Genomic DNA, 11679 nt, shown 5'->3' with positions numbered 1-11679 from the left:
TGGGCTCTCCCCGTGCCTCGGTGGGTGCTGGTGCCATGGGTGCTGCCCGTGAGCGGCACCCACCCTCTGCCCGCTGTGCTACCCCAGCATTTTTATTTTAATTTTTTTCTATTTTTTTGGCATTTTTAGGCTCAGTTTCCAGCAGCCCGAACCATGCAGGGCCCAGGGGTGGGCACGCCGGTGCGCTGGCAGCCCGTGGGGTGGCGGCGAGCCAGGGCCCTCTGCGGGGACCATGCCCCAGCCCTGGGCAGGGGGACGTGGGGTGGTCCCCATGGGGGCACCCAGCTCCTCCGGGCACCCAAAAAGGGGCTCGGGGGGACGGAACCGGGCCCTGGTGGCCATGCCCAGAGCCAGCAGCAGGTGTCACTGCTGCTCCGTGCACGGCACGGGGCTGCTTGCCCGGGTAGTGCCCCCTTCCCCTTTTATTTCCTGCCTAAAAGCCAGCAGCAGGGAGCAGAAAGGCAAATATTTATATTTATATTATTTATATTTATATTTATATTATTTATATTTATATTTATATTATTTATATTTATATTTATATTTATATTTATATTTATATTTATATTTATATTTATATTTATATTTGTTTATATTTGTTTATATTTATATTTATATTTATATTTATATTTATATTTATATTTATATTTATATTTATATTTATATTTATATTTATATTTATATTTATATTTATATTTATATTTATATTTATAATGTGTTTTTTATTTAACGTTGCCTCGGGGTGCTGGCTGCATGAGCAGCTCCTAATGAGGACCCCGAGCTCTCCCACTGCCCTGGGGGTCCTCGTGGTCTCATGCACGCCGGCAGGAAAACTGTCTGAGGTCCCCCCCTCTTTGGGGGCAAACTCCGAGGGAAAAGGGGAAAAATGGCATTAGCTCCCGGTGAGCCGCAGGAGTTGCCGTGTCTTTGTGAGACGGGGAGCACGGAGCCCTCCAGCTGCCCAAAAAGCTGGAATTGGGTTATTTTCCAGCAACCCCGAGGCTTTCAGCGTGTGGCTGTGGCGGGACGAAGAGCAAAGCTCCGTCCCCGTGACCGCTGTGCAGCGGGGCCCGCGGAGTTCCCCTTTTTCTCTTGCTTGTTCTCTTCCAAACCTCCAGCGGCAGGAAACAGGCAGCCCTTTGTCGTCCGAAAACCAGTTCCTGGAGATGTCTATCAGCCCCTTTTGGGGGCCGTAGCTCGTAGCTTCCTTTTTCTATCTTTGGTTTTCCAGCTCGAGAACTTTGTGCTTTCTCCTCCCCGTGCTCGCCCGCCGTGCATCGCAGCCGTGCCTTGGCCACCCCGTGTCCCCCCCCCCGGTGGGCACCCAGCGAGGGTCCCCGCGCCCTGGCACTGGGATCCCACCTGTGATCCCCCACCAGCTGTGAAGTCCTGAACGTGAAGGGCTTCAAAACAGAGGGAGACACATCTAGGGGGTAAAAGAGGGCTCTTTGTCCCCCCCGACTGATATTTCTGCCACCAATTTCTTCTCAGCCTCTCTGAAAAGGAAGCCCTTGGGTTGCGAATCGTGCTCGCTCGGGACCATTATTTGCATGTCCTGCTTTTGTAGGTAGCTTGGCCGTTTTAATTACGTCGCAGGACATCCGAATGGTTCTGCTGCTCCAACGAGCTTCCTTGCGTGCTAATTAGATTTAGGCCCTTGGTGCGATCGATAGATTCTCATCTCCGTACTGGCCGAGCCAGTCATGACCAGTAATTTACAGCTCTACTTGTTCCGAAATCAATACCGATTTGCTCCTCATTGAGAGGGCAGTAAAGCACGGGTGACAGCAGGCGCACTAAGCACTTGGCGTGGAAGAGGCTCCCTGGCTGGTCTTGGAGAGCAAACCGGGCTCTTGCCCTTCTGCTGGAGCAGGCGGTGGGTGCCCTGCATTATTTTCTCGGGGGGTCACGAGCAGCAAGCAAGGACGAGGTGGTGGGAGCCACGCAGAGCTGAGGACGCCCCCACGGCTCCCCTGGGGTTTGTGCGGAGAGGTCCTGAGGGTCCCTGCTTGCTGCAGGGCGATTCCTGGGCGTCCCAGCTCCCTCCCTTCAGCACACGGGGCTGCGATCCTCCCAGGGCCGGTCGTGTTTCACCCCCGTCCCCAGCCTTCCCGTGGACAGGATTGCCTTCTTCCCAGGAACAACAACAAAAAAAGAAAATAAATAAAAGCAAACTTTTACTATGTAACACTCCACTTAAAAATAGAGAAGCTACAATAAATAAATCCCTTTGCTATCCACTTTCAAGCCCAGCTTTTCAAAATCCCGCAGCTAGAAATCTCTTTATCTCGTAGGGCACAGCTAACGATGTAATTATGAGCTAGGATCAATGGCTTTCATGCCATCGGTGCCGAGCCTAAAAATAAACCGCCGCTCTTTCACTTGGATGCACAGAGCTGTGGCTAGCACCTCCCCCGGGCTGCTGGCCCAACGCGGGGCCATTGATGAGTGGCTTTGGGGTTGGAGAAATCTGCCAGGGGCTCGGAGAGAGCAGAAAGCCTGAAGGAGGAACTCTGCACCTCCACAGCCCATCAGCATTTTATTCTCTTAAATCTAGCTCCGTTACCCATGTGCTCAGTGATGGGTTGAGCCCTGCGGGTCCTTGCATATGGCTCGGTGCTGACGGTTTCTTCTGGTGCTGGCGGTTTCTTCTGCTCTTGTTCCCCGGGGTGGTGCTGGCCCCGAGCAGGAGAGGCTGGGGAAGGTGCCGGGCGGGAAGCGGCAGCACCTGCAAAATACGGGGACACGATTTAGCAGCTGCGTGAGTTCTGGGGGCTTTCTTGGGAAAACAAAAATCCCGAGAATAAATATCATCCCCTTTTTATTGCATGCTGCGTAATGGGAATATAACTTATTGCCATCGGAGTGCGGAGCGTTTGGCAGCCGCCATAAATCCCCAGTTCCAATTGACTCTGCTTGCACTTAAACAAAAGTGAAGGATGTACAGGCGAGCAGCAAGCACAATGGGAGCAGGGAGAGGAGTCCTTTGATTAATCACGGTTTGAATATTAACTGGGCGTAATGCTGATTTTCTTGTACAGAGGCCCCACAACGTGTACCTGTCTGCGGCTTACAGCTAACAAATGTGCTAAGCCCCGCTGTGTTTCAGCTGGGGGGGGGGATTTGGGGGGCTGCTCCTCCCCCGGGGTGGGCTGGTGATGCCCACGTCACCAAATTGCTGGGCAAAAGTGGCATTTAATTAGAAACATGCGTGCAGGTCTGGTCTTCCTCGCTGCGTGGGTCCTGGACAGCATCAGCCCTGGGCTCAGCAGCTCTGCCTGCTCGCAGGACACGGGTGAGCTGGTCGTCCCCGCGGTGCCACCTGCACCACAGCCACCTGGGCTCGGGTTTGGGTTCGATTCCAGCCCAGATTAAAAGGCTCTCCGAGCTCGAGCCAGGTTTGGGGGGCAGCAGCCAGCTGCAGGTGGGGCTGGCTTGGCAGGAAGCAAGCGAGCAGGTAAGGGAAAATTCTGACGGGGAAACCTTTGTAAGGCTAAAATTGAGGCCACAAGAGGAACTTGCGGCTGTGCTGAGTCAGAGGTGGTAAATTGCACCTTTGTGTGCTCCCGGTGGAGTTAAAGTTAGCTGAGAGCAGCTTGTTACGGATGGTGGGCCTCGCAGGAGGGGTGACGGGAGCTGAGCATCAGCGGGACCTCGTGGGGGCTGTGGCGGGGCACCACCGCTACGGGGGCACACGCAGAGCCGCTGTGTGTGCTCAGCCCAAGGGGCCGGCAGTGCACGGGGGGGGCCTTTCGGATGCTTTTTGGGGTTGTTGGGAGATGAATGAGAGCAACTGGGGTCGGGCAGACGTCTCCGGAGGGAGCGCGGTGATGCACGGAGCAGGATGTGGCACCTGGGGCCGGTTGGAAACCGGAGCTGAGCGGGTTCTCTGGCTCCGTCAGGGATGTGGAGATAACCGGAGTCTCCTTACTGCTGGCAGCGCTGTGATAAATCCTTCCAGAAACTGTCAAAGCCAAAAAAAAAAAAAAAAAAGGCTCGTCTCAATGACACCAAACCCAGAGAAGAAGAAAAGCTCCAGCTGATGAAAAGCTGAAAGAAGGGATTGTTGCCGGGTCAAAGGGAACTGCCACGGAGGTGAAGCTCTGGGGTTTATAGGCAGGGTGGGCTGGAGTCGAGAGCCTAAGAAATTCACGGGTGTCTCTGTGGCTTGGCTTTGTCCCTGGGACCAGGGTCAGCATGATTAATTAAAGGGCAGCCAGGCAGGGCTGAATAGCCGATTGTTATCTACCTGATAAGAGCCCTGCCATGGAAACCCTGATTGCTGCAGAAAAGCTCTCCACAGCCTCCGTGAATCGCTTCGGGGTGGTTTGTCCAGCAGGCTAACAAGGAGCGTGCCCCTGTTAAATCCGGAAGGTTCAGAGGTGCCACACGGATGCCGCTTGCCCTGGGGGGCAGCCGGGACCCCTGGGGCAGGATCCGGCCCGGAGCACGCAGTGCCGGGGGCAGCGGGGACATTGGTGCTGCCACCTGCCCCCCCCAGGGCTCGTGCTCGTTTAAAAAGGTGCCGTCCACCACCCCGGCACCCTGCCGCGGAGCTCTGCCACCCCAATAGATCGGGTCGGGGTGGGGGGCGTCGTGCTGTGGTGCTGCAGCAAAGCCGCCCGCTGGGCACGGGGACACGGCCCAGGAGGGGTCACCCGCAGCTGGGACGGGGACCAGAGGGACCCCTTCAAGGAGGCGTTGGCACAGGCCGAGCCTCGGCCTTGCTGCGCTCCCAAAGGCCAGGATTTTGCTCCAGGCTCGGCCAGCAGATGGGCTCGAATCGTTTCCAGGGCCTGGGGGCTTTGCTCCTGCCCCGTGCTGCGTGACGAGGCTGGGACCCACGCTGGTTTAGGGCCGTCCTGGAGGCTGAGGAAGCTCTTCCCACCCGACCTGCGGATCTGTATCTGTTATCCCCACAGGGCACATCCTTACCACCCACCAGGACAAGAGACAAAGCCAAGTGATGCTCGTGTGCTGCTGGAGGTGGCGGTGTGCGGGACGTGCTCCTTGCACGGGGCCGCTCGCTCGGGCGCGCTGGGGACAAGGAGGTCTGGTCCCTTCCTCGCCCCCCCCCCCTCCGCCTCTGCCCATCTGTCCGTGCTGCTAGGAGAAAGGGAGCAACAATACGAGCGTGCCAGATTGTTCCTCGGTGAATGGCCCGAGCCGAACCGTCTGGAACAACGTCTGGAAAAAAAAGGAACAACGTTTCCCACAGCAGCGGCTTTTAAATATTAGTGCATACGGAGCCAAGTGTGAATAATTCATTCGAAGGGAGACATGAGCTCAGTTTTCTTATGCAACGGGCGGACAAAGAGGTGGAGTTTGTTCAGGGCAGGGAGAGCTGGCAGCGGGGGGTGGCATGGTCCTGAGCCCCCGGCTCGCCCGGATCACTGATTTGGGAAATTCCTTCCCCGCCGGCCACGGCAGCGCAGCCTGGCCCCAAAAAAACGCGGTGGTGTCTGCCCTTCGTTTGGCTGCCCTGAATTTGGAATTTGCTGGCCCGCAGACACGCTGGGTGTCGCTCCCGCTGGGAAGGAGACGCGCGAAGAAAAGTGCAGGAACCCCGTGCCAAAGGAAAAGCAAAGCAAAAGGGACAAGAGCAGCCTCCGAGGAGGTCCCAGACCCGGAGGAAGGTGGCTGGATGGGGAGCAGGCTGCCCCGGCTGGCCGCTGCACGGTCCCCGGGGTTACTGATTGCTTCCGTTTTACAGCCGGCGTCGACGTGATAATATTTGGCAGCAACATTAACACTGAAATACGAGCTGCGCCTGGGCCTTTTTATATTTAATCGTTTGAAAAATGACCCGGGGAAGGCGCTTTTGCCCTGGCGATCTGCATAATTGGCTGGCGGCGCTGCCGGCGGCGCGGGGAGGTGCTCGGGGGGATGCCACGGGGGACGGCATCGGCCACCCCGTGTCCCCCCGTGCCCCTGTCCTGCAGCCTCAGGGTGAGCCAGTGCTGTGAGGTCCTGTGCCCTCGTTAGGTGGGGCTGGCAGCATCCTGCACGGGGCAAAGGGAGCAAGGAGGACACGGCTCGAGCGCTGCCGGCACGGGGCTCTGTTAGTCGTCAGGCTGCAGGGAGAAGGTCAGCGGGTCACCGCGGCCACCAGCCACATGCCCACCCTGTGTACCCAGCATGACCAAAGCAAAGCGGTCCCTAAAGCATCCCCTGTGCCCCCAGGCACCCGGCAGAGCAGCCCCTGTGCCCTGACAGCCCTTGCACCTCGGTGCCGGTGCCACTGGCAGCGCAGCTCCCTCCGTCCACTTCATCTTAATTTTGCCTCCAAGATCTCCAATTCACGGTGGTTTTATTTTGCTTGCTCAGAAAACATCGCAGCATAAATCAGAAGCCGGCCGGCCCTCCGCTTGCTGCTCCCCACTGAGCTTTTTTTTTTTAAGCTGGTGCTGTTTGGAGGGGCTGGGGGGTGGCACGGTGGCAGTGAGGAGTTTCCCTGGTGTCACCGGTGGGTTTGGAGCAGCCCTGGCTGACCGTGCCCACTGCTGGCAGACCCTCGTCTCGACTGATTTCCAAGCCTTGTGTGCCATCCATCGCAGCAGCGTCCCAATAAATCCCGGTGGATGGCTGGCACAGCCGCTAGCAGCACTGGGGCGGTGATGCGGTGCATGCTGAGATGCCACCAAGGCCACCTTGACCTCCGGGCTGCCGCTGGCGATGTCCCAGCTCTGTCCTTCTCTGCAGGTCCTCGCTGCCGGGGGGAGGTCGGGCTCTTTCCGTGTGGGTTTGGTTGCTGGCCGCTTGCTGCTCCAGGGCAGTTCTGGACACAAGGGAGGAGACCAGCGGCGCGGTGCAAACCCGGAGCCGTGCCGCAGCCCGTGGAGAGGTCAGTCCTTGCCTGCCTGGGAACGCAGTGACCTAAAAACCAAACGCCAGGGAGTTTGTGACACCAGCTAGAGCGGGAAGGCGCGCGTCAGCACCAGGGGAGTGCATCAGCGCGGAAAAGGGCATTTTTAATGTAGCTCTTGTCTTTTTTTTTTTTCCTTAGCTTTTAATTATTATTTGCTAGGCAGATGCTTATCGGGGTGAGGTGCAGCTGCTGCCCTGGATCTGTTACAGCTGGGCTCAGGGCACGGCTCTGGGAAACTCCAAAAAAACCTCGGCTGCGTCCGGCCACGCTCGCTGGCTCCGTCAGCGAAGGGGCCGTGCTGCAGCTGAATAATTCAGCTCTCTGCAGCGGCTCCGGGCCCGCCGAGCGCACGGGACCGCTGGAGAATGCCAACGAGGCGGGAGCTGCAGAGCAGCAGCAGCCAGCCGCAGTTTGCACCCAGAAAGCCAAAAATTGAATTATTCCCCCCCCAACCTCCCCAACCTATGCCTGCAACTCGCCTGGGCCAGGATGCGGTGCTGGCACAGCAAATCCGCTCCTCGCTGCCCGCCGGGAGGTGGGGGGGGGACACGAGGAGGTTTTGGGGAGTACCCCGAGGGCTGGCAGGTCCCCAGGCGCCTGTCAGCGCAGTCCAAGATGTCCCCGCGAGGCTGGAGGAGGACTGGGGACAGGCTGGGTGCTCCCTGCAGCATCCCGGTGTACCTGTGCTGCCTGCTGGGCGGCGGCTTTGTGTCCCTTTTTGCTGGGACAAGGGGCAGCTGGGGACATCCCCGCAGGGGGGACGCTCGTGGCATCGCAGGTCTGTTTCTGGGGCTGCTTCGTGCCCCCCCATTTCACTGTGCTCCCCCATTCGGCACCGAAGCTCCAGGGGTGGCAGGCTCATGAATAACCGGCTGGGATGGGAGGAGACAGAAAGCCTTCCTGGCCCTTGAGGGTTTCTTTCTGCGGGGTCCCAGCTCCCCGTGTCCCTGTGTCCCCGATGGGCACCGAACGCTGCCCACCGCCCCGCCACCAAGCCCCTGCAGCAGCTGGCGGGTTGCGCTCCCTTTCCTGGATTAACCGTAGGAAATAATTTATGGAGACTCATTAACCTAACGGTGGAGGCTTTTGATAAACTGCTTAGCCGGGCTGCGAGGAACACGGGCTTAATAAGTGCATGAAAAAAGGGAGGTCGGGACTCACAAGTGGTACCCAAGCGCAAAGGATGCTCTGCGCAGGGGGACCCCCCCTGGGCATTTTGGGGTGTCCCTGGGGTGTGTTTTCCACCTCCCAGAGCCCCTGCTCCCCTAACGGGGACCCGGGCAGGGGCAGCACCTTGGCATCATCCTGGCATCATCCTGGAATCCTCTTGGCCATCATATTCCCCCATCCCCAGGGTGACCCCACTGCCTGCTCCCCATCCCTAATGACGTCTCGCTCTAATTACCACCAGGGCTGTTCCAGCAGGATGCGAACACCCTCAGCTCGCTTCTCACCTCCCCGCCAGTGCCGCAGCCTCCCCGTGGGCTTGCGAGGCTGCCGGAGGCTCGGCGGTGCCGCGAGGAATTCGGAGAGCTTCCTTCGCCGGGTGAAGCAGAAATGAGGCTGGGGAGAAGGACGGCAGCGCACGTACAGGAATTGTGCCAGCCTAGCAGGTTTGGGCAAGGAGCTCTGAACATGCTGAGGGAAGAGAAACGCTGGCGGCGGCCGAGTTTATGTCTTTTTGCAACTTTTATGTCTGAATCGGAATTAACTTTTGAGCCGGAAAGGCGCTAACCTCTGATAATGAAGCCCCAAATGCGTCGGTCCCAACGTTAGGTGTCACCCACACACACGTGCTCGGTCCCCAGCCCTATTATTTTAAATTGATGCAATTATTCATCGTGCAGAGTAATATATTTTTTGTCCTCCGGTGCCCAGCAGACCTTAAAGCAGAACAAATGCTTTAATAAAACCGAGCTGGTGCTTCCTGGAAGCCGGAGCGCCGGGTTATTAAGAACTGCAGAGCGAGGAGCAGGTTTGGGGCTCTTTAATAAATTATTGCCTGATATTTCTTTGTTGCAGCCTATCTGTACGATCAGCAAACGTTTTCTGTTCACTGGTTTACTTTGTTTATTTCTTAATTAGGTTTAACGCCGCCTGTCTTGTGGCTAGGAAATAATTGTTTGATTAATGTGCCGGGATTTACGTTTTCATTAAGCCCCCGGATGGGTCCTGCACCAATTAGCTGCACCGCACCACGCAGATCCGGGACATCAGAGCTACGGTTTTAGCCCGTTAGGTACTCACGGCGATACTGATGGGTGATAATGGAGAGCGGGCAGGAAATCCACCTCTGGGCTGAGCGGGGGCACGGGGGAGAGCCCCACGGCTCCTCCGGCTCCCTTTTGGCTCCGAGCAGTGATTAAATGGCTTTAATTGATTCCTTCAATTTGGGCGCCCGCGTTTGGCCGCTGCGGTGAGCTTGCGGTGAGACCGGGAGATGTTTCCAGCCGGGGCGGGCGATCGCGGTGAGACGTGCCAAAAGGAGAGCGCCGTGCCTTCCCAGGGGAGGGCTGGGACCTGCCTCTGCTCCCAGAGATTTGGGGCTTTTAATTAGCAATTAGTAACGAGGGTGAGGTTAACGCCTTCCTTTTGATAGGAATGAGCTGCCCGAGGCAGCAAGGTGACTTCTGCTGTGGGGGCTCCCATCGCTCTGTGGGATGGGGATGGGATGGGGACGGGAATGGGATAGGGATGGGGAGGGGGTAGGGAGGGAGACGGGAATGGGATAGGGGTGGGGATGGGACAGGGGTGGGGATGGGGATGGGATGGGGACGGAATGGGATAGGGATGGGGATGGGACAGGGGTGGGGATGGGGATGGGATGGGGACGGAATGGGTTAGGGATGGGGATGGGATAGGGGTGGGAATGGGGATGGGATAGGGATGGGATGACAAATAGGGATGGGGACGAGATGGGAACGGGATGGGGATGGGACAAGGACAGCAAAAGGACTGAGAATGGGAACAGGGACAAGGTCAGGCAGAGGAGCAGGGCTGAGGACAGGGAGGGGACAGGGACTCTGCCAGGTGCCTCCTCCCGAGGGCTGGTAGGCAGATCAGCTGCTGGCCCCGAAGGAGACGAAACGGCTGCGTCAGACAGCTACAAACGGGGCTGGAGAAGCTTTTTTTACTGGGGCAGAGCGGGGCTGACAGAGACCCCCCCCTCTCCCGTTCCTCCTGGTGACGTGCCAGCCCCCAGGCTGTGCCCCTGGCACTGCTTCCCAGCCCGTACCACCGCGGGCGCCGAGCTGCTGGGTCTGCGCTCACCCCGATCGTGGCTCCTTTGCGCTGGGCTCTGCTCACAAAAAGTAGGACACAGCCACAGACGTGTCTGCTCGAGAGCCGCAATAATCTCCGGGGCCAGGCGGCTGGGGGCTGGCAGCAGCTTCCCCGGGGCCAGCTCATCCCAGGGGCTGGGGACTCCCCCGGGACCACCGGGACGGGGGCTCCCCGCGAACGCGTTTCCATCCAGGTCTCTCCTTCCTTCCCCACGAGCCCTCTTTCCACCCATGGGAAGCCAGGGATACAAAACACCCCCTCCCATCCTCTCCCCTTTTTTTTTTTTTTTTTGTATTAAACCGCTGATTAATTCCCTCTTACTGGAGGGGAGAAGCCGCTCCAGACGACGGCGTGCTCGCGGCTCATCTGTAACGCACAAACGAGGAAACGTAAACGGCGGAGAGAAATAACAGCGGCGGGTTATGCGGCGGGGGGAAGCTCCAGCGTGTCCAGGACACAGAAATACGGTGGCAGCACCTAGAGAAAACCCGCGGGTGAGGCAGTCGCCGTCCTGAGTGCGCCTGCAGGTGCTGCCCAGCTCCGCCGGTGAGCCTCGTGGGGCCGTGGTGCTGTGCCAGGACCAGGATCAGGATCAAGATCAGGATCAGGACCAGAACCCGGACCAGGACCAGAACCAGGACCAGGAACGGGACCAGGACCAGGACCAGAATCGGGACCAGGACCAGGACCAGGACCAGGAACGGGACCAGAACCAGGATCAGGACCTGGACCAGAACCAGGACCAAGAGTGGGACCAGGAGCAGGACCAGGACCAGAACCAGGACCAGGACCAGGACTGGGACCAGGACCAGGAACAGGACTGGGACCAGGACCAGGACTAGGACCAAGACCAGAACCAGGACCAGGACCAGAATAGAACCTGGACCAGGACCAGAACCAGGACCAGGAACGGGACCAGGACCAGAACCAGGATCAGGATCAGGACCAGGACCAGGACCAGGACTCATGCAGATCCAAGCAGTTTGCAGCAGACAGCCCCAGGGCATCGCTGCTTTGGGAACCGGACGGCACCAGCAAGGCGGCTCGTGGCTCCGGCAGAAGGAGGGAAGCTCGGGGCTGAAGCTGCCGTCATCCAGGAGCTGCTTTTGCGATTCCTGCCGAAAAGCAGCTCCTTCGTGTTTTTACCAAGTGGAATTTTCCTGGCAGTTAATTTGCAATGTACCGCCGGCCTTTCTCACACCAGGGAATGGCTGAAACAGTCATTCCTTTAATACAGGAACAAGCAGACCCAGCCTTTATGGACTTTATTCTCCCTTCAACGCATTAACATTAACAGGAATTAGCTGCAGAAGTCTCCCTGGCGTCATTTGGAGGAGGGCAGCCCTTGTCAAGCGCTGCTTCAGGGCCACAGCTCCCAGCTAAGTGCCTAATAATAATAATAATAAAAATAATAATAATAATGATGATGTGCCTGCCTTTGAGGTAAGGGGAATGGCCCAGGACAGCACGGGCCAGGCTTGTTTCTTTTGCAAGGAGCCAGGAGAGGAAATTTTGCCCCGCAGGGAAGC

The 11679-nt window shown here is 57.8% G+C and overlaps 1 long non-coding RNA gene across 1 annotated transcript; it reads right to left on the bottom strand.

Annotated features, from left to right (window-relative positions):
• Positions 1-666: 666 nt before the first annotated feature.
• LOC308179280 lies at positions 667-9541 on the bottom strand. The gene is made up of 3 exons (XR_013940319.1): positions 4943-9541; positions 3854-3964; positions 667-2728 (listed from the first exon to the last, which is right to left on the bottom strand). It is a non-coding gene; the product is annotated as an uncharacterized lncRNA (long non-coding RNA).
• Between the last annotated feature and the right edge of the window lie 2138 nt (positions 9542-11679).

The sequence above is a fragment of the Anser brachyrhynchus genome (assembly GCF_964034855.1).
Source record: "Anser brachyrhynchus genome assembly, chromosome: 17".
In the NCBI taxonomy this organism is placed as follows: domain Eukaryota; kingdom Metazoa; phylum Chordata; class Aves; order Anseriformes; family Anatidae; genus Anser; species Anser brachyrhynchus.
Note: the sequence above shows the minus strand (reverse complement) of the source record. Positions and strands in the feature narration are given on the sequence as shown.